The following is a 22,843-nucleotide window of genomic DNA, read 5'->3' on the forward strand; positions in this document are numbered from 1 at the left end:
TTGAACTCAGCATTAAATCTGCAGCAGATACAGCGTTCTTTTTCTTTGAGGCTCCTACATGGATTTAGAAAAAGTATCAATATACGTAATTTATCATTTTCATAAAACAAGTTTGTTGTTGATATGAAAAATAATATTTACTGTATGTGTACATAGTTTAAAGTCTATTTACAAAGAAACTCTAAAATATTATAAATAGCCACTGCTATGTTTCCCAAGAAAAAAAATGGATCTTGTTGGGTTTCCCACAAAGGCAGTTGGTTTGTATTCTGTAAATTTGGCAGGACTAACCCACATTTGTCTAGAAATCTTAAAGGGGTACTCCGGTGGAAATTTTTTTTTTCATATTACCTGGCTCCACAAAGTTAAACAGATTTATAAATTACTTTTGTTAAAACATCTTAATCCCTCCAGTACTTATCAGCTGCTGTATACTACAGAGGAAGTTGTGTAGTTCTTTTCTGTCTGACCAATGTGCTCTCTGCTGACACCTCTGTCTGTGTCAGGAACTGTCCAGAGTAGGAGCAAATCACCATAGCAAATCTCTCCTGCTCTGGACAGTTCCTGACATGGACAGAGGTGTCAGCAGAGAGAACTGTGGTCAGACAGGAAAGAACTATACAACTTCCTCTGGAGTATACAGCTACTGATATGTACTGGAAGGATTGAGATTTTTTCATAGAAGTAGATTACAAATCTGTTTAACTTTTTTGGCACCAGTTGATTTGAAAAAAAAAAAAATAGGTTTCCATCTGAGTACCCCTTTAAAGTACCGTAATGTACATGCACACTAGTTCGAAGGCAAAAATTAAATTACTGTTAAATTTTGTCTTTTGTTTTTTTTATTTAGGAACTAGTCTAGGGTCAAATAACCAGTTTCTTATGAAATGTAGAGCGTTTTTGAACATTTATGGACTGCCCCTACATTTGACCCTTTTTTCCTCCTTTTGACACATAAAATAGATTTGCATTCATAAACATTCTACCTTGCTTAACAAACTGGTTATTTGACAGCAAACTAGTTTCTAACTTTATATTAGTCCCAGCTTGCATATTATTCCATCATCTTGTGTAATCTGGATCTTACAAACTTTAATATTCAGATGATTCATGTAAAAATATTTAAATTAAAACATTTTCAGGCGTATAGAAATGCATATAAAAATGAAAACTTTCATTCAATGAACTGTAATTGTTCCTTTGCTGTGCAAAAAGTTGTGAGGCATGGTGAAAGGGTTAATCCCACAATTTACCTCTTATCCTCTATCTGCAGGATAGGGAATAAGTGTTTGATCGCAGGGGGTTCCACTGCTGCGATCACTAGCAATCAACTCCTCCTGCTCAGAGCGAAGTGCGCCCAACATGCATCTGTATAGGAGAGGCGGAGATACGAGAGTGCTTTACCTCCATGCTCCGAGCTGGGGTGCCACATAGGGGATCGCAGAGGGTTACAGAGGTCAGTCTACCTGCGATTAGGCACTTATTCCCTATCTTGTGGACAGAGGATAAGAAGTAAAATGTGGGACTACCCCTTTAAGTTGTGACAAATACTGCACATATTTACATAAGATTGTCACAGGCCACAATCACATGTACTTCCACGTGGCTTTGTCATCGTGTGGCAATGAGACTTTATGTGAATGGTGCCCTCTATTATTTATATTGTTTTACCAGTGCTTGAACATGGCATAAGGCTGTACAAAGATAGTTTTCTAAATATAGTTTTCACACTATACACCATCACCACCACCACTGCCATATTTCACACAATCTTTAATTACATAGGACCCAGCTGAATGGGATTTAGATTAATTAAACAACTCCAGTCATGTATATATAATGAGGAGGAGCTGCTGTATATAGAAATGAGTAAAAGCAATTAATATCTTGCGGTGATCTATCATCCCTAAAAACGCCAGCTTTATGCAATGCCTTAAAGCAGCTACCTAATGCTTTACAAATGGGAGCTGTCCAAAAATCAATCAACCTTAAGAGGTAATCTTTATTAGACCATTAACTGACTACAATAGTCATACACAGTAAAGTGCAGCGGAGACCTCATCTCATTTAAATAAATGCCTTATGAATTGGTGACAGTTTTCAACTGTTTAAATCTGAGGACTATAGATGCCAATGTGGTATGGGGTGTGAGATGCAGGGCAGATGGAATTACCCTAGGGGCAGATGGCATTAACCCCTTGTATTCGTGGTTTATCCTCAATACCACCCGAAGGTATACTGCTGGATCCTGGGCTAGGCCTGGGGGCAATAATGACTCCGATGCCAAGTTACGGACAACGGTAGCTTTACTGAGTGACAGATGGAACAGTCTATTCAGTTCAGCCAGGCCCTCGGAGGTGACTAGTGACTTCAGAGACCTTAAGGGCTTGCTGGGACTTGCAGTAGATTTGGACACTTTTAGTGCAGGCCACTCTGACTTGACAACAGATGACTGTGACTGACTTGACTTGAGACTGACTAAGCTGTAACTGTAGCTCGTGGCTGCAGGGCTGACTTGAGGCCTCCTATAGACTCCAGACACACTCCTAGGCTTGCCTTGACCTCAGAAAAGACTTATCTCCAAAGAGAGAGAAGAGACTCATCCCAGGGAGGAAACTCTGGTGGCGTCCCATAGGTCACCCTTAGGTCACATGGTCACTGATACCTCCTGGGTTACATTCACGTAAGGGTACTGGGTAAAAACTCCCGTACTGGGCCACGACACCAAGATTTAATGCAAAGCAGATAGATAGATAGATAGATAGATGGATAGTTGGATAGATACAAAAATAAAAAGGTCGCTACAGCAGTCAGGTGAAGTGAAGAATTTGTAGCTTTATTTTGTTCCAAATGATACAGAAATATGAAACATTTCAGGTGCATAGATAGCTGAAACATTGCATATTTTTGTATAATTTGGAATGGAATAAAGCTACAAGTTCTTAAAGGTAATCTGTTATCAGTTTCACAGTACTAACCTGTTGGTACAGACAGGTAGTGCAGGTGACACTGATGGCAACGATACTTACCTGGTCCCGTTCTGTGATCTCGTTCTTCCGCAATCTTCCAGCGTATCTTCCTTTCCCAGGACGGCTTGGAGCATGGGCGGAGCTTTTTGACATTACCGCTGCTGCTTCTCTGCTGGGTCAGCTGGTAACAACGGTGACGTCAGAAAGCTCCACCCATTCTCCGAATTGGCCCTGGAACAGGATATACGGTGGAAGATTGCGGGAGAACCAGAGCACGGAATGGAATCAGGTAGGTATGGTTATCAGTGTCACCTGTACTACCTTTCTGTACCGACAGGTATGTGCAGGTGACTGATAACTTCACCTGAGTGCTGCAGCTGCCTTTTTACTTTTGGATTTACATTTGGCTCCTAGGCTATCAATGCTGCTTGGGTTCTACTGTGTTTAATAGACAGCTATGAGCTAAATAGATAGATAGACAGATAGACAAGTCAATGCTGTGACCTGGTATAACCAAGGGCTTGGTTTTATTCCATCAGTCCCTCTTCTTGCTTGGAATTAGATGTTCCTAACAAATGATCTCATGTGTGTTGCCCCAGCTGTCTTCAGAAAGTATGAGATAGTGCAAACTGTGGCAATGTTCTCAATCTTACCACCTGTTTTAATACATTTGCTGTGTGAGACAAACACTATTTTAAGAGTGGCTCTCTCCTGCTGTTATCTTCTAATGATAACTGATCAATGCATGGCATGAGGATCTGGCAGTAGCATCATAGACGGCAGAAGGTCTATCAACTCGTCACTGAAGTGTTTCTTCACTGTTAGACCATCTGGCTCATAATATTGGTGTTCTAATAACTGGCAGTAGACAGGAAGCTGATCCAAACCAGAAGAGTAGCCTGGCATAATATACGGTATGTTACAACTTGCTGCAGCAGAAAATCATAGGGAATCACATTTAATAAGACAACTGTAATTTTGTGTAGCTTTGCATGTAACAACAGATGATGCTAGAATGTCAACAAATAAACAGCCAATTTTACATTTATTAGTGTCATAAAACATAGCTTATATGGTATCCTGTCCATAATTCACTGTTTCATGGTAGGAAATACTCTTACACCTCTGCTAGTCTAGCTTATGGTATTTTTACTGTTTCTAAAAATAAGAACACACCTAATCTTCTAAGACAAAGCAGTTTCCTACACAGTGGATAGACAGAATTACCGCTGTGCAATTCAAATACTGACAAGGGGAGGGGTTACTACAGGTCTTACCCATCTTTTGTAATGTTATTGAGGCATGCTAACTTGGTTGCTCTGCAGCATTAGGGTCTTGGGTTCCTGAAGACCAAGGACATCTTCAACGGGCTTATACAGCGGATTAAATACTTATTGTCAATACAAATTAATGCCAGCTGCTTCAGTATCAACTGGTGGTCTACAAAAAGGTCTCTTTGCCAAGGTGTCACACAAAACACATCTTATGATGGGTAAAAGCAAAGAGATGGCTCAAGAACTTCCCAATTTAATTATTCCAAAACAGAACAATGGCATTGATTAAGGGCACATTTCTAAGCTTCTGAATGTTCCAGTAAGCACTGTTGGGGCCATAATACAGAAGTGGAAAGACAATTATTTCACCATAAATTTTCCTCGAGAAGGTACTCCTCGTAAGAGTGAAAATAATAATTAGAAGAGTTGTCCAAGAGCCAAGGACCACTTGTGAAAAGCTTTTAAAATATATGGAATTAGTAGGTACTGTATTTAATAAGAACAATGGTGACGTCACACCCCCTCCCATAGACTTGCATGACATCAGGAGCCTCTAGCACTCCGGTGCTGCCCCCTATGCTCAAAACGAACGCCGGGTGCAGCAGGGAGATCACGGGGATCCCCACTGGTGGGATCCCTGCGATCAGACATTTTACCCCCTATCCTTTGGATAGGGGATAAGATGTCTAGGGGTGGAATACCCCTTTAAGTAATATTAATATGAAATCATCAACAGAGATTTTATATATTTTTTATAGATTATATGTATTATAATTTCTTTGTTGTTTACAGTCACAAGACACAATACTAGATGTACAGAATTTTTTTTCCATTTAGTATATATAGTAATAAAGTAATTCAGTGTAGTACAGTATGACTGAATACAGATTAGGATGTGTCTAATGCTGGGAAAGAATGTTTGCAAAGGTGTCATCATATCTAGAAGGCAACTACACTTTTTTTTTTTTTTTTTTGCTGTGTAAAATTTTCCCCTTTGCTTTTGTATGGAAATAATATTCACAGCATCCAGAGCCTGGAGCTGAAAACAATCCAGACAGGTGCAGTCAAGCAGTCTTAGCTTTCTATCTGTTCTCATTAAAAAATCGTTATCATTTTCCTCACTCCTGGCCATAGAAACCAGAGAAGATCCTCAATGCTGAGAACAGGCAGAGGAGGCGTATACCATCAGGTTCAAACCCAATGGCTCGGACAAGTCACCTTGGACTGCACGCACAGCTGATGGAGAGAAATTACATTCTCAACTTTCTCTGGTAACAGACTAATACTCTTTAATGCTCTTCATCACAGTCAAGTGCACTTCAAGTCACTCATACTACATCACTAATAAGACTTATTAGAATTCATACCACCATGGTAATATGAAATGAATGACCCTGCAGTCTACTGGCAGTCCATTTGCAGCTCTAGAAGAGCAGTGTGATTGTTCACTTTTAGCCAGTACTCTGTTTGTCAGTCATTGTTTATGTTCATTTTTATTTATTAATATTATTTTTAATAATGTAAAATAACTTATGTCTGTAGGCATTGTGATCATGGGTGGGAGTAACGAACATGCAGCCTGTCCAGCTGCACGTTTCGTGCAGGCATTCAGCGGAGGAGGCAGGGGCACGCCGGGACAAGTTGTTTCGCGCGATCTTGCGCTTCTACAAGTCGGAGTGACACTGGCACCCCAGCTTACAGAAGTGCAAGATCGCGTGAAACAACTTGTCCCGGCGTGCCCCCGCCTCCTCCGCCGAATGCCTGCAGGAGACTGAATTAAGACTTGTGGATGGTGAGTGCAGGCTTTCCCTTTGTTCTTTGCCATGCAGTATTTGTTCTACATTACTTAGCGCCACATATACCCCCATCATTCCATGATCTCAGCGTTATACCTACAGCTTATTATACCTAACCCATGTCCTGCAAGTGCCGGATTGCTTTCCTTATCAATACACACAAAACAAATATACTTTGCTGGGTCTACTAAAAAGGGACCGGTGGATGACATATGAATTTTCTCTTTAATATTTGATGAATGCCGATGTCATGCACTTTCCCTCAGTCCCTGCACTAGGCATAACATTGTATATCAGATTTTCCCAGAGGGTTCTGTAAATTTTCTAACAGCTATATTTGAAAGGTTTATGCAGGATTCAAAAAATATGGTTGCTTTCTTCCAGAAATAGCACTACTCCTGGACTCTGTTTGTGTGTGGTATTGCAGCTTAGTTCCATTGTAGTAAATGGAGCAGATGTATAAAACAACACACAACCTGAAGGTGCTGCTAAAGTATATTTTTGTATTCTTAGATATCTCCTTAAAGAAATGACACTCATTTCATAGGGATACTTCTGTGGAAAACTTTTTTTTTTAAATCAACTGTTGCCAGAAAGTTTAACAGATTTGTAAATTACTTTAAAAAAAATCTTAATCCTTCTAGTACTTTTTAGGGGCTGTATACTACAGAACAAATGCTTTTCTTTATTGATTTCTCTGATTTCAGTGAGGAGCATGTAAGCTGAGATTTTTTAAATGAACTTGAGCAGTTTTTTGGGAGAGAGGAAATGAAGAGCAGGAAAAGAGCCTGATAAGTGATAACCCTTCTTAAAGGGGTACTACCGTGGAAACCTTTTTTTTTTTTTTTAATCAACTGGTGCCAGAAAGTTAAACAGATTTGTAATTCACTTCTATTAAAAAATCTTAATCCTTCCAGTACTTTTTACGGGCTGTATACTAAAGAGAAATCCAAAAAAAGAAATGCATTTCCTTTGATGTCATGACCACAGTACTCTCTGCTGACCTCTGCGGTCCATTTTTGGAATTGTCCAGAGCAGGAGAAAATCCCCATAGCAAACATATGCTGCTCTGGACAGTTCCTAAAATGGACAGCAGAGGTAAGCAGAGAGCACTGTGGTCATGACATCAGAGAAATCCAAAAAGAAAAGCATTTCCTCTGTAGTATACAGCCCATAAAATGTATTGGAAGGATTAACATTTTTTAATAGAAGTAATTTACAAATCTGTTTAACTTTCTGGCACCAGTGAATAAAAAAAAAAAAAAGTTTTCTACGGGAGTACCCCTTTAAGGTAAATGATAAGCCAAGAGTGTTCTTCTAGGAAGCCCAAACACTTGTATGCTAGTTGCTTCTGGGCTCCTTTAGTGTAAAACAAATGGAAGGAGCGCTCCATGAGTAATATAATCTGACACGGGGGTGGGGGCGCTTGTCGCTGTGAAAGGTTTGTGCTTACCTACCTTGGTTGTACACACCATACACAACAATGAAAATGAGTTTGATGTCAGGAGATCCCTCTGCAGCCCTCCTGCCTAGGTGGACAAATACAAGGTAGAACAGCGTCAATAGAGGTAGCTGGGATGACAGGTGCCAAAAGGATCAAACTAGGGGGAAGGTGAAAATGAGAACTTTAATGGACCAGCATGCAACACGTTTCCTGGATCACAGGCCACTTCGTCAGGCATGACTAAAGTGATCATTCTAGGCCCCTAGTATAGACTCTTAAATGAGGGGGCAGGCAGACAGGTACATACATACAGACAGAGATTTATCGTTGCATTTATGGCTTTTTTTTAACCAAACATTTGTGGCATAGAATGTTGCAAGTGCCCCTGGGTTGTTTTGTTTTTTTGGACCTCTATGTAGAAATGGCAAATTTTCCAAACACCCAAACATAGGGCTTTTTTTTTTTCATTTTTAACTTGCAGTGGTCATGAATTTATCAACATGCGCAAAAAAGTTGCACAAAAGTCACACAAGCAAAAACACACAGCAAACCTACACCAGCTTACAGTTGTCTTGGAAAGGGGCAAATGAAATGCCCACTTTTCATGTCTTCAACTGTTCTGACACCATCAAGAGCAAGAAGTAGTCCTGCTGAAGACACTCAAAAGTCCCTTCTGTAAATTCATAAATCCTAAATAATAGTTTCCTGGTTTAGATCTTCCCACCATAAATCCTTCTTTATTCATGAAATGAATGAGAGGTCATCACAATTTTGTCCCCATTAATAACATGTGATCTTTCTTAATGTCCTGACCTCTAACAATATACATAAACCGACAAGATCACTTCATCCAAAATGTTTATCCTCCGTTCCTTGCAAGGTCCCTAGGCAAGGGATCCATCATCCAATAATAGATAAAGCAATATCTTATAATGGCATGTGGTTCAGAAATTACGTTGTACATTATTTATGCACAGTGAAATATAAGTAAAAATCCAGAGATAGATTCAAATGATATAACAAGCGTCTGTTCACAGTCCTTCCAGAGACCGAAATACAATCTTAGTGTTGTTTAAAGTTCATGCAGTTTGACATCTACATTGTTTTTGCACATTTCTGCTTGTAGGCAAAAACAGTGAAACAAAGCTGGCTCTAGACTGCAAATCGTGGCTTTCATGACATGTACATTGAAATTGCTTACCTGCTCTTTTCTAATATTCTCTCTACCAGCTAATAAACTTCTATAGCTGAGCTTAGATCAGCCTTTATAAGAGTTTCCCCTTCAAATACCCTATATATATTGGTCACTCATGATGTTTAGAAGGAAATTGTGTATTGTAGATTTACTTAGACTGCATGAACATTGCCTGTAGCCTGAAAGAACAGCCACTACAGTTAAAGGATACCTATCACTTTGAAAAATGATAATATGAAATGTCAGAAGTTGTGATCGGTGGATATAGACTTTCTATAAATTCATACAGCGCTTGGCATGGCTCTCTGAGCTTAGATGAGGGCTTTTGACCATTGGGGGTCTTAGCAACTGGATTCCTGCAATTCAAAACTTCTGATATTTTAGGAGATTACAATAATGGTAAAAAAGCATACACAATTATCCATAACACTCTCTTTACAAGATGAGGTGGTAATAGCTATCTACACATGCAGGGAGTGTTGTCCTGTATTATATCAATGGTTAGAGGAGATGGGAAATGTAATATCCTCATGCATTTCTGCTAGGAAAAAAAGGCTAGTTAAGGGGTAAGAACAGAAGGCAATGTCCAGCGTGGTAGTTCAAGCAATACTCAACGATTTATTCAGCAATTAGTCAACATGGAGAACAGGTTACCTGTTCTCCATGTTGACTAATTGCTGAATAAATCATTGAGAATTGCTTGAACTACCACGCTGGACATTGCCTTCTGTTCTTGCTGTTATTCTGGATTGGGGGTCCGGTCCTGTCTCGTGTCGTGGCGTGGGCGAGAGGGTGAGCTGTGTCTACCACTGCTTAGTTAAGGGGTACTCCAGGGAAATAAAATGTATCCCCTAACCAAAGGATAGAGGATAAGTTTATGGTCGTAGGGAGGCCAACCGCAGTGGCTCCCTCCAGAAGGCTTCAGTGATGACCGGCGCAGCAAATCTCCGGTGTACAGGAGATCGTTAGCGACCCTAATGGTCAGACTCCCGGTAATTATGAATAGAGGATACATTTTATTCCCCCGATGTAGCTCTTTAACATAGTAGTTGTACTAAAAGAAGATCACCAAAAGTTGGACATGATAAAAAAAATTGAAAAAATTATTCAAGAATTGCTTTTTTTGTTCATAATCACAAGCCATATTTGCGCCAAGATGGTACCAATAAAAATGTCAACTCATCCTGCTAAAAACATTAAAAAACGGAGTGCTTTATTGTGAAAAGGTAGTGATACATATTAAGAAAATTCCTATATAAATTTGGTATTGACATAATTGGACTGACCTGCAAAGTAAAAATAATGTTAAAAGGTCATTTATAATACATATAATAATTGGTGGAATTCCTGTCCTTTTTAAAAAAAAATTGCATTATATGGTTTTTTTTTTTAATTTTTTTTTTTAAACATGATCTAAACCTTAAAAATGGCTCCTTTAACCCCTTAAGGACCGGGGTTTTTTCCGTTTTTGCATTTTCGTTTTTTGCTCCTTGCCTTTAAAAAATCATAACTCTTTCAATTTTGCACCTAAAAATCCATATGATGGCTTATTTTTTGCACCACCAATTCTACTTTGTAATGACGTCAGTCATTGTGCCCAAAAATCTACGGTGAAACGGGAAAAAAAATCATTGTGAGACAAAATTGGAAAAAAAAACGCCATTTTGTAACTTTTGGGGGCTTCCGTTTCTACGTAGTACATTTTTCGGTAAAAATGACACCTTACCTTTATTCTGTAGGTCCATATGATTAAAATGATACCCTACTTATACAGGTTTGAATTTGTCGCACTTCTGGAAAAAATCATAACTTCATGCAGAAAAATTTATACGTTTAAAATTGTCATCTTCTGACCCCTATAACTTTTTTATTTTTCCGTGTATGGGGCGGTATGAGGGCTCATTTTTTGCGCCGTGATCTGAAGTTTTTAACGGTACCATTTGCATTGATAGGACTTATTGATCGCTTTTTATTCATTTTTTCATGATATAAAAAGTGACCAAAAATGCACTATTTTGGACTTTGGAATTTTTTTGCGCGCACGCCATTGACCGTGCGGTTTAATTAATGATATATTTTTATAATTCGGACATTTCCGCACGCGGCGATACCATTTATGTTTATTTTTATTTTTATTTACACTGTGTTTTTTCTTTTATGGGAAAAGGGGGGTGATTCAAACTTTTAATAGGGAAGGGGTTAAATGATGTTTATTCACTTTTTTTTTGCACTTTTTTTTTGCAGTGTTATAGGTCCCATAGGGACCTATAACACTGCACACACTGATCTTTTACATTGATCACTGGTTTCTCATAAGAAACCAGTGATCGATGATTCTGCCGCATGACTGCTCATGCCTGGATCTCAGGCACTGAGCTGTCATTCGGCGATCGGACAGCGAGGAGGCAGGAAGGGGCCCTCCCGCTGTCCTGTCAGCTGTTCGGGATGCCGCGATTTCACCGCGGCTATCCCGAACAGCCCACTGAGCTAGCCGGCATGCTTTCGGTTTCACTTTAGACGCGGCGTTCAACTTTGAACGCCGCGTCTAAAGGGTTAATAGCGCGCGGCACAGCGATCAATGCCGCGCGCTATTAGCCACGGGTCCCGGCCGTTGTTAGAGGCCGGGCCCGAACCGCTATGACGCGGGGCCACGCCGTGGCCCCGCGTTATAGATCGGGAGTGAACACATGACGTTCCAGTACGTCATGTGTCCTTAAGGGGTTAAAGGGGTAATCCCGTGGAAAAGTTTTTTTTATAAGTCAACTGGTGCCAGAAAATTTACAGATTTTTAAATCACTTCTATTAAAAAATCTTAATCCTTCCAGTACTTTTTAGGGTCTGTATACTAAAGAGAAATCCCAAAAAGAAATGCATTTCCTCTGATGTCATGACCACAGTGCTCTCTGCTGACCTCTGCTGTGCATTTTAGGAACTGTCCAGAGCAGCATATGTTTGCTATGGGGCTTTTCTCCAGCTCTGGACAGTTCCAAAAATGGACAGCAGAGGTCAGCAGAGAGCACTGTGCTCATGACATCAAAGGAAATGCATTTCTTTTTTTGGATTTCTCTTTAGTATACAGCCCCTAAAAAGTACTGGAAGGATTAAGATTTTTTTAATAGAAGTGAATTACAAATCTGTTTAACTTTCTGGCACCAGTTAATTTAAATAAAAAAAAAAAAAGGTTTCCACGGTAGTACCCCTTTAACCCCTTCCCGACCTATGACATACCTGTACGTCATGGGTGGCAAGGTGTTCCCGACCCATGACATACAGGTACGTCATGGACATTACTGCCGCTACTCGCGGCATCCCGCAGCGCCCGGAAAGATGGTGGCTATCACTGATAGCTAGCCATCTTACCGTGCGACCACGGGGGGTTTCGTCCCCCACCCCCCCCCAGCGATCGCTGCTATCAGCTGGTCAAATCTGACTAGCTGATAGCAGCGTTTCGCTATCAGAATACTTAGCAGCGCGGTGTGTGAGTTCCTATCACGGGGATCGGGACACACACCGCTCTGCTAAGTGTCCCTGAGCCGTCCCCCGGCGTCACTTACCCGTCGGAGCGGTGTCCCGAGCGGTCCCGGCGTCCTCCGTGCGGTCCAGGCAGCGCTGTGTCCCGGAGGTGAGTTTCCGGCAGCAGTGCGGCATCTTCATTGGCAGCATTGAAATCGCCGTAAAGCGATCTCACTGCTGCCTCTGAGAGTTTCAAAACTGCAACTCCCAGCATGCCCAGACAGCCTTTGGCTTTCTGGGCATGCTGGGAGTTGTAGTTTTGCAACATCTGGAGGTCCACAGTTTGGAGACCACTGTATAATGGTCTCCAATCTGTGCTCTTCCAGATGTTGCAAAACTACAAATCTCAGCATGCTCAGTCTGTCCAGGCATGCTGGGAGTTGTAGTTCTCTAACATCTGGAAGAGCACAGATTGGAGACCATTATACAGTGGTCTCCAAACTGTGGACCTCCAGATGTTGCAAAACTACAACTCCCAGCATGCCCAGACTGCCCAAGCATGCTGGAAGTTGTGGTTCGGCAACATCTGATCCTTCAGATATTGCCGAACTACAACTTCCAGCATGCCTTGGCAGTCTGGGCATGCTGGGAGTTGTAGTTTTGCAACAACTGGAGGCACACTAGTTGGGAAACATTGTCCGTTTCCTACCTCAGTGCCTCCAGCTGTTGCAATTGTTGCAAAACTATAACTCCCAGCATGCACTGACAGACCATGCATGCTGGGAGTTGTAGTTTTGCAACAGCTGGAGGCACACTGGTTTGGAAACACTAAGTTTGGTTGCAAAACACTTGAAAGTTTATTACTTAACTTAGTGTTTCCAAACCAGTGTTCCTCCAGCTGTTGCAAAACTACAACTCCCAGCATGCACGGACAGCCAAAGGGCATGCTCGGAGTTTGCAACAGCTGAATGTTTGCCCCCTCCCCCCAATGTGAATGTACAGGGTACACTCACATGGGCGGAGGTTTACAGTGAGTGCTGCAAGTTTGAGATGGCGCAAATTTTGCGCTGCAGCTCAAACTTCCAGCGGCAAACTTGCTGTGAACCTCTGCCCATGTGACTGTACCCTAAAAACACTACACTGACACTAACCTAAAATAAAAAGTAAAAAACACTACATATACACATACCCCTACACAGCCCCACTCCCCCCAAAAATTGAAAAAAAGTCTGGTACGCTACTGTTTCCAAAACGGAGCCTCCAGCTGTTGCAAAATAATAACTCCCAGTATTGCCGGACAGCCATTGACTGTCCAGGCATGCTGGGAGTTTTGCAACAGCTGGTGGCATCCTGTTTGGGAATCACTGGCGTAGAATACCCCTATGTCCACCCCCATGCAAATCCCTAATTCAGGCCTCAAATGCGCATGGCGCTCTCTCACATTGGAGCCCTGTCGTATTTCAGGGCAACAGTTTTGGGACACATATGGGGTATTGCCGTACTCGGGAGAAATTGCCTTACAAATTTTGGGGGGCTTTTTCTTCTTTAACCCCTTATGAAAAGGTGAAGTTGGGGTCTACACCAGCATGTTAGTGTAAAAAAATAAATTTTTTACACTGACATGCTGGTGTTGCCCTATACTTTTCATTTTCACAAGAGGTAAAAGGGAAAAAAGACCCTCTAAATTTGTAATGCAATTTCTCCCTAGTATGGAGATACCCCATATGTGGGCGCAAAGTGCTCTGGGGGCGCACAACAAGGCCCAGAAGGGAGAGTGCACCATGTACATTTGAGGCGATTTGCACAGGGGTGGCTGATTATTACAGCAGTTCTGACAAACGCAAAACAATAAATATCCACATGTGACCCCATTTTGGAAACTACACCCCTCACGGAATGTAATAAGGGGTGCAGTGAGCATTTACACCCCACTGGTGTATGACAGATTTTTGGAACAGTGGTCTGTGAAAATGAAAAATAAAATTTTTGATTTGCACAGTCCACTGTTTCAAATATCTGTCAAACGCCAGTGGGGTGTAAATGCTCACTGCACCCCTTATTAAATTCCATGAGGGGTATAGTTTCCAAAATGGGGTCACATGTGGGGGGGTCCACTGTTCTGGCACCATAGGGGCTTCCTAAATGGGACATGCCCCCCAAAAACCCTTTCAGAAAAACTCACTCTCCAAAATCCCATTGTCGCTCCTTCCCTTCTGAGCCCTCTACTGCGCCCGCCGAACACTTTACATACGCATATGAGGTATTTCCTTACTCGAGAGAAATTGGGTTACCAATTTTAGGGTGATTTCTCTCCTTTTACCCCTTGTAAAAATTCAAAAATTGGGTCTACAAGAAAATGCGAGTGTAAAAAATCAAGATTTAGAATTTTCTCCTTCACTTTGCTGCTATTCCTGTGAAACACCTAAAGGGTTAAAACACTTACTGAATGTCATTTTGAATACTTTGGGGGGTGCAGTTTTTATAATGGGGTCATTTATGGGGTATTTCTAATATGAAGATCCTTAAAATCCACTTCCAACCTGAACTGGGCCCTGAAAAATTACGATTTTGAAAATCTTGAGAAAAATTGGAAAATTGCTGCGGAACTTTGAAGCCCTCTGGTGTCTTCCAAAAGTAAAAACTTGTCAATTTTTTAATACAAACACAAAGTAGACATATTGTATATGTGAATCAATATGTAATTTATTTGGAATATCCATTTTCCTTTCAAGCAGAGACTTTCAAAGTTAGAAAAATGCAAAATTTTCTACATTTTCATGAAATTTTTAGATTTTTTACCAAGAAAGGATACAAATATCAGTGAAATTTTACCGATAACATAAAGTAGAATATGTCACGAAAAAACAATCTCGGAATCAGAATGATAAGTAAAAGCATTCCAAAGTTATTAACGTTTAAAGTGACAGTGGTCAGATTTTCAAAAAATGCCCAGGTCATGAAGGTGAAAATGGGCTGGGTCATGAAGGGGTTAAGAGGGGTTATCACTTATCAGGCTCTTTTCCTGCTCTTCATTTCCTCTCTCCCAAAAAACTGCTCAAGTTCATTTAAAAAATCTCAGCTTACATGCTCCTCTCTGAAGTCTATGGAGAGAAGATGGGGGAAGAGGGAGAGGTTCGTGCAAGTGACTGGAAAGAGACAAGTGCAGACTGAGACTGCAGAAGCTTGTGGTGAGTATAAGGCCGCTTTTTATGTGTTTAAAGGGGTACTACGGTGTTTAGACATCTTATCCCCTATCCGTGTTCGCTCTGGGACTGATTACCGTCGACTGGGACTCCCTCGATCAGGCATCTTATCCACTATCCTTTCGATAGGGGATAAGATGTCTAAGCACCGGAGTACGCCTTTAAAAAAAATGCAGATGTATAGTGCAGCATACCTGAGCCATTACCTTTTAGTTTAAAAGCCTCCGAATTGGTAAGTGGATCTTCGGTGCCGGTCCCCGCCGGTTTCCCCGTCCTGCCCCGCCTATTGTGGGTGGACAGGACAAGGAAAATGAAAGTTAACCCCCCCGCCCCCGATCTGCTATTGGTTGTCGCTTCTGACGACCAATAACAGGGATAGGAGGTGTGGCACCCCTGCCACCTCACTCCTATCCCTTCAGGGGGATCGTAGGTGTCTTAGACAACCGCAATCCCCCTTATATTCTGGGTCACTGGGTCACCATAGACCCGTATGACCCGGAATCGGCACAAATCGCAAGTGTGAATTCACTTGCGATTTGCGCCAATCGCCGACATGGGGGGGTCTGATGACCCCCCTGGGCATTTGCGTGGGGTGCCTGCTGATCGATATCAGCAGTTACCCCGGTCTGATCCTCACCCGGCGCGCGGAGGGGACCGAAATTCCCACAGGGGTATGGATACACCCTTCGTCCTTAAAGGAGTACTCCGGAGCGCACTTTTTTCCTTTTATCCCGTCCGGGCTGCAAAATAAAAGCAACTCAGCAACATTTCCTGGACAGGTTTTGACAAATCTCTCTTTTAGTGTCCAGAGGTCTCATCCCTGCACTTTGCATGCAGGAGCAGCTTCCTTGACAAAAAGTCAGTGGGAGTCACAAGGAAAAACTGAATAAGCTATACCACACTGCCCTGTGATGTATACAATATTTACCAGTGCTGTGAATACGTTGGATTCTTTACCTTAAAGACGGTGGAGGAGGACTGATTGTACGCGCACGGAGGAGGTAAGCGCTATCCATACTATTTTTTCTCTCCTCCCTTCTCTTCATCAACATAATCTGTAAGTGGAGAATTGGGAGTCCGCCAAACACCTTAGACAGATTAACTTAACGAAAGCTGCAAGTTTAGCTGGCTAAGGTGTATGGGCGCCTTTAGGCAATCATGAATGTATAACCCTGAAGCTGGTTGAGGGTAAAAAACTATGACAGGATAGGTCGCAAGTCCCTCATAGTCCATATCCCTGGCGTTATCTTGAGAAATTGAGAACATAGTAGTATTAGTGTGATGGAAGACTACACTTGAGGAGTGAATCATGAATGTGACTTACTATGCAATGGTAAATCTACAAAAATGACTCACTTCTCAATCGTTCTGGTCAGGTTGGCCTACATACCAAAATTTACATTTTGATTCATGGGTTCCCCTGTTTTCTTGTTCAGAAATAATTTTAAGATTCCAAAGTTTTTGAGGATTAATCGAAAATGCTTACATTTTTAAGGCATTAAAGGGGTACTCCGGTGGAAAACAGTTTTGTCAATTACTTCTAATAAAAAAATCTTAATCCTTCCAGTACTTATCAGCTGCTGTATTCTACAGCGGAAGCTGAGTTGTTCTTTTCTGTCTGACCACAGTGCTCTCTGCTGACACCTCTGTCCATGTCAGGAACTGTCCAGAGCAGGAACAAATCCCCCTAGCCAACCTCTCCTGCTCTGGACAGTTCCTGACACAGACAGAGGTGTCAGCAGAGAGCACTGTGGTCAGACGGAAAAGAACAACTCAACTTCCTCTGTAGTATACAGCAGCTGATAAGTACTGGAAGGATTAAGATGTTTATATAGAACTAACTTACAAATCAATTTAACTTTCTGGCACCAGTTGATTAAAAAAATAAAATACTTTTTACTCAGTGTAAGCAAAGAAGCAAAGAGGACAAGACTTTTATAGTTTTACAAAATAAACCAATCAAGGTGACCACTGATAGTAATGAGTTTTGGTAAAATTGGCTGTAGACACTATTTTCCACGGTACCTAAGACAAAGTAGTTGGGAGATCCACGTTGTTCTGCATAATAGAACTCCCCCTCTAGGCAAAATATGAAATGTGTGTATCCAATTTAAAGGGTTTCAAAACTATGCGCATTGTGTGAAATAGAAAAAAAATAAACCTTTACTCACCTCCAGCGATCCAGCGACTCCTCCTCTGTCCTGATCTGGTCCCCCAGTGCGATCATCTTCCTGAGCTGCAGCGTGACATGTCAGGTCTGGGAACCACCTGGGTCCAATGTTTCAGACTTCCAAATTCCTGGCCACAACATTGTCCGGGCTTAGCCATGAATTTGCAGCAGCATCACACATTGGGCCCAGGTGCTTGGCACGGATGACGTTGCAGATTAGAAAGACAATTGCATCAGGGGACCGGAGCAGGACACCGGAGGCATCTCTGGAGCGCTGGAGGTGAGTAATGGTCTTTTCACGCGCACAGTATTCTGTGCAGATTTGATGCGCAGGATTTTCTGCTGCAGATTTCAATTTAAACTAAATGACTGAACACCGCTTGAAATCCTGAGCATGAAATCTGTGCAGAATACCGTACATGTGAATAGACCCTAAGGCCCAGATTTATCAAACTGAGGGAGAGAAAACATGGAGTGATTTTCCAACAGCAACCAATCACCGCTCAGCTTACAAGCTCTGGTAAAGTGAAACCTGAGCTGTGATTGGTTGTTGGAGGAAAATCACTCCATTTTTTTTTCTGACACAGATTGATAAATCTGGGTCTAAAAGTTTATTTTTTTTTATATATCTCACACACTGGGCATAGTTTTGAACCCCCCACCCCAACCCATCAGATCATCATTTAAATAGATGGATGTCATCTTTGTCCTTGGAAATGTCTTGGAATTCTACTTACTACTATGGACAATAGGGACAATGGTGGAGTTGCCCATAGCAACCAATCAGATTGCTTCTTTCATTTTCACAGGTCTCGTTAAAAATGAAAGAAGTGAGCTGATTGGTTGCCATTGGCAACTGCACCACTCTTCCTCTGCACAGTTTTGGATAAATCTCCCCCAATGAGGGTAATTTATCAAAACCTGTGTAGAGGAAAAGTGGTGCAGTTGCCCATGGAAACCAATCAGATCGCTTCTTTCACTTTTAAAGAGGCCTGCGAGAAATGAAACAAGAAATCTGATTGGTTGCTATGGGCAACTACACCAGTCTTCCTCTGCACAAGTTTTGATAAATCTCCCCCAATAAGTAGTCATCATAGGATATGTCTGCATAGCTAAAATATAAAGGCTTCATTTCCTAACCCTGCTATTTTGTGACCATAACCTGGAGACTTGTTTTGCAGTCTATGGCTCTCATTGACAATATGATGTACGCATTATTTAGTATGTAGATACGGAATTAGCAAACCATTATAATAAATATATTGATTCCTATAGCCGTCAACAATAACCAACATTATGGATTGCAACAATTGCTTTCATTATGCTTTTTAGGAGCCAATGTTTTCAAAAGCAATAAAACAAACCCCAACCATTACCATGTGTCACCTTACGCACGTTGTCACCTATCTCATCAGTCCTAGATACAAACCACTGGAAGAACATTCACAATTTCAAAAATAAATGCAGAAACATATGTTACACTGCCACAATTTGTGAAATGGAGAACATCATGTAGGTTGCTGTCTACTGAAATTCTTTATGAATACAAGCACCCACATAGTAGCAGCTGCAAAGTTAGCTTAGGGTATCCTTTACATCACAAGCATGCAGCCTGTTTCTCTAGTCCTAATCCTATGGGACAGGCAAAAACCATTCCAAAGCCTCATCCTTGTGAAGTCAGAAGTGACGCAGGGGCATGATGTGCCCCCAATGACAGATGAAATCCCACCAGACCTCTCACTAACCCAATGGGAGAACAGAGTCCCCAGTCACCCAGACACATTCCACAAGACAGCTGCTCCTTCCTAAGAACTTTCACTGTCAATTATTAAAGAAGCAATTTCTATGCAGAGAAAGAAGAACACTTACCCTATCCAACAACACTTACCCTATCCAACAACACTTACCCTATCCAACAACACTTACCCTATCCAACAACAGATCAGACCCAAGAGCTGGAAATAATCTCAATGAGGAGTAAATCCAAGGAAGTGTTCTAGCAATCCACAAGACCAGGGTGCAGGCTGAGCAATCCGTCTCGTCAGGGAGATGAAGTTGTCATTCAGCTCTGGTAGATGCAGTCTGGCCATGCAGAGGGATCCTGGATAGGAATGCAGACCCCACTACAGTCCACGATTAGTGCCAGACAATTAGCAGGACACTGTCCCTGAAGTTCCCAGGACTGATTGTGTGTGAATATGTCTCTACACTGCACAGTGCAGGAGGCTGGGATAAGGAGCAGGACAGCCCTCTCTGGTTTCACATTACACAGGCAACTGGCAGTCAGTGCAATACTACTGTGGGGATAGAGGATCCAGAACACATTACTGTCACCAGCTGCAGAGGGGACACTGATAGCTGCATATGTGACACATATATATAGTCATGTTTCCAAGCATGCAAGAAGAAATCGTATATCTACATTATCTATCTATCTGTCTATCTATCTATCTTATCTCTTATCTATCTGTCTATCTATCTTATCTCTTATCTGTATGTCTATCTATCTCATGTCTATCCTACTCATTTCTATCATCTATCTATCTATCTATCTATCTATCTATCATCTAGCTATCTCTTATCTATCTATCTCATATCTATCTATCTATGTCATATCTATCTATCTATCTATCTATCTCATATCTATCTATCTATCTATCTATCTATCTATCTATCTATCTCATATCTATCTCATATCTATCTATCTATCTATCTATCTTATATCTATCTATCTATCTATCTCATATCTATCTATCTATCTCATATCTATCTCATATCTATCTATCTATCTTATATCTATCTATCTATCTATCTCATATCTATCTATCTATCTCATATCTATCATCTATCTATCTATCTCATATCTATCTATCTCATATCTATCTATCTATCAATCTATCTATCACATATCTATCTATCTATCTCATATCTATCTATCTATCTATCTCATATCTACCTATCTCATATCTATCTAACTATCTATCTATCTATCTATCTATCACATATCTATATCTATCTTCCTCATATCTATCGATCTATCTATCTAATATCTATCTATCTATCTCATATCTATCTATTATCTATCTATCTATCTATCTATCTATCTAATATATCCAAAATGGCGGTTTATTCCATCCAACAACGTTTTGGTGGCCAAATGCGGCCATTTTTAAGTATTGGGCGACCGAAACGTTGCATCTTGTATGATGGAATAAACGTCACCATTCATTTCTACATCATAATCTGGAGTGCTGCAATGTTGTCTTCCATATAACTTTTAGTGCCTGGGACCCAGCCCTGTGACTGCTTGCACCCGCTTATCCTTACATTGGGAGTGCTGCTCAGCATTGCTTGTATATCTATCTATCTATCTGTGGTGAGCCCCTGGGTGATTATAAGGGTAGTCTTTTGTATACATCACAGGGCAGAGTGGTATAGCTTATTCAGTTTTTCCTTGTGACTCCCACTGACTTTTTGTCAAGGAAGCTGCTCCTGTATGCAAAGTGCAGGGATGAGACCTCTGGACACTAAAAGAGAGATTTGTCAAAACCTGTCCAGGAAATGTTGCTGAGTTGCCCATAGCAACCAAACAGATCACTTCTTTCATTTTGCAGAGGTCTTGTTAAAAAGGAAAGTAGCGATCTGATTGGTTGCTATGAGCAACTCAGAAATGTTTCCTCGGCACAGGTTTTGACAAATCTCCTCTTAGGATTCTATGGAACAACTTTACTTAAAGGGGTGGAATTTTTTTTTATTCATATCAACTGGCTTCAGAAAGTTAGACAGATTTGTAAATTACTTCTATTAAAAAATCTTAATCCTTCCAGTACTTATCAGCTGCTGTATGCTCCAGATGAAGTTGTGAAGTTCTTTTCAGTCTGACCACAGTGCTCTCTGCTGACACCTATGTGTCCGGAACTGTCCAGAGTAGGAACAAATCCCCAATTCAAACCTCTCCTGCAGTTCTAACAAAATACAGTTGTATTAGTAACGATTGGAATGTTACAGTTTTGTAGCCAGAAGAATGGATGTTTAGTCACTTGTCCCTTTAACCTGTTGGGGACGAAGGGCGTATGCATACGCCCTTGTGTCCTGTTACTTAAAGGAGTACTCCAGAGCCCACTTTTTTCCTTTTATCCCGTCCGGGCTGCAAAATAAAAGAAAACACACTTTCTCTTACCTGCCAACGAGCCCCCGGAGCTCCGGTACAGGTGTTCGGCCCCCGGGCTGTATTCTTCTTACTTCCTGTTAGCCCGGCACATCACACGGAGCTTCAGCCTATCACCAGCCGAGGCGGGACATCGCTGCGGCTGGTGATAGGCTGAAGCTCTGTGTGACGTGCCAGGCTAACAGGAAGTAAGAAGAATACAGCCTGGGGACCGAACACCTGTACCGGAGTGTACCGGAGCTCCGGGGGCTCGTTGGTAGGTAAGAGAAAGTTTGCTTTCTTTTATTTTGCAGCCTGGACGGGATAAAAGGAAATTACTCCTTTAGGGTGCATTCCCACATGGCGTATTTTGCTGCGTATTTGCTGCGTATTTGGTGCTGCGTATTTTCGTACCCATTGACTTCAACAGGGAAAATAAAATACGCAGCAGCAAATACGCAGCAAATACGCCGTGTGGGAACGTACCCTTAAGGACGAAGGGTGTATCCATACGCCTGTGGGAATTTCGGTCCCCGCCGCGCGCCGGGTGAGGACCGGACCGGGGTAACTGCTGATATCGATCAGCAGGCACCCCACGCAAATGCCCAGGGGGGTCATTAGACCCCCCATGTCGGTGATTGGCGCAAATCGCAAGTGAATTCACACTTGCGATTTGCGCCGATTCCGGGTCATACGGGTCTATGGTGACCCAGTGACCCAGAATATAAGGGGGATTGCGGTTGTCTAAGACACCTACGATCCCCCTGAAGGGATAGGAGTGAGGTGGCAGGGGTGCCACACCTCCTATCCCTGCTATTGGTCGTCAGAAGCGACAAACAATAGCAGATCAGGGGCGGGGGGGTTAACTTTCATTTTCCCTGTCCTGCCCACCCACAATAGGCGGGGCAGGACGGGGAAACCGGCGGGGACCGGCACCGAAGATCCACTTACCAATTCGGAGGCTGTGGGCGACAGTGATCGGCGGGCGGCGATGACGTGCGGCAGAAGAGGACGGCTCCCTGGATCCTACGGAAGCCGGTAAGTTGCCTAGCAACATCTGGAGGGCTACAGTCTGAGACCATTATACAGTGGTCTCTAATCTGTAGCCCTTCAGATGTTGCAAAAATAACTCCCAGCATGCCCAGACAGCTGTTTGGGCATGCTGGAGTATGTAGTTTTGCAACAGCTGGAG

The 22,843-nt window shown here is 41.9% G+C and overlaps 1 protein-coding gene across 2 annotated transcripts in view; it reads right to left on the reverse strand.

Moving 5' to 3' along the window:
• The window catches only part of ARHGAP24 (Rho GTPase activating protein 24), a 939,121-nt gene that overhangs the window by 593,207 nt on the left and 323,071 nt on the right, over nt 1-22,843 (reverse strand). The window contains exon 1 of one of the 2 annotated variants that reach the window (XM_056568757.1): nt 19,431-19,696. The exons of the other annotated variant lie outside the window; for it this stretch is intronic. The gene's annotated coding sequence lies outside the window, so the exon portion shown is untranslated. Of the gene's footprint in view, nt 1-19,430; nt 19,697-22,843 lie in introns of those variants that run through there. 2 annotated transcript variants of the gene reach the window in all.

This window comes from Hyla sarda, chromosome 1 (assembly GCF_029499605.1).
Source record: "Hyla sarda isolate aHylSar1 chromosome 1, aHylSar1.hap1, whole genome shotgun sequence".
Classification (NCBI taxonomy): Eukaryota; Metazoa; Chordata; class Amphibia; order Anura; family Hylidae; genus Hyla; species Hyla sarda.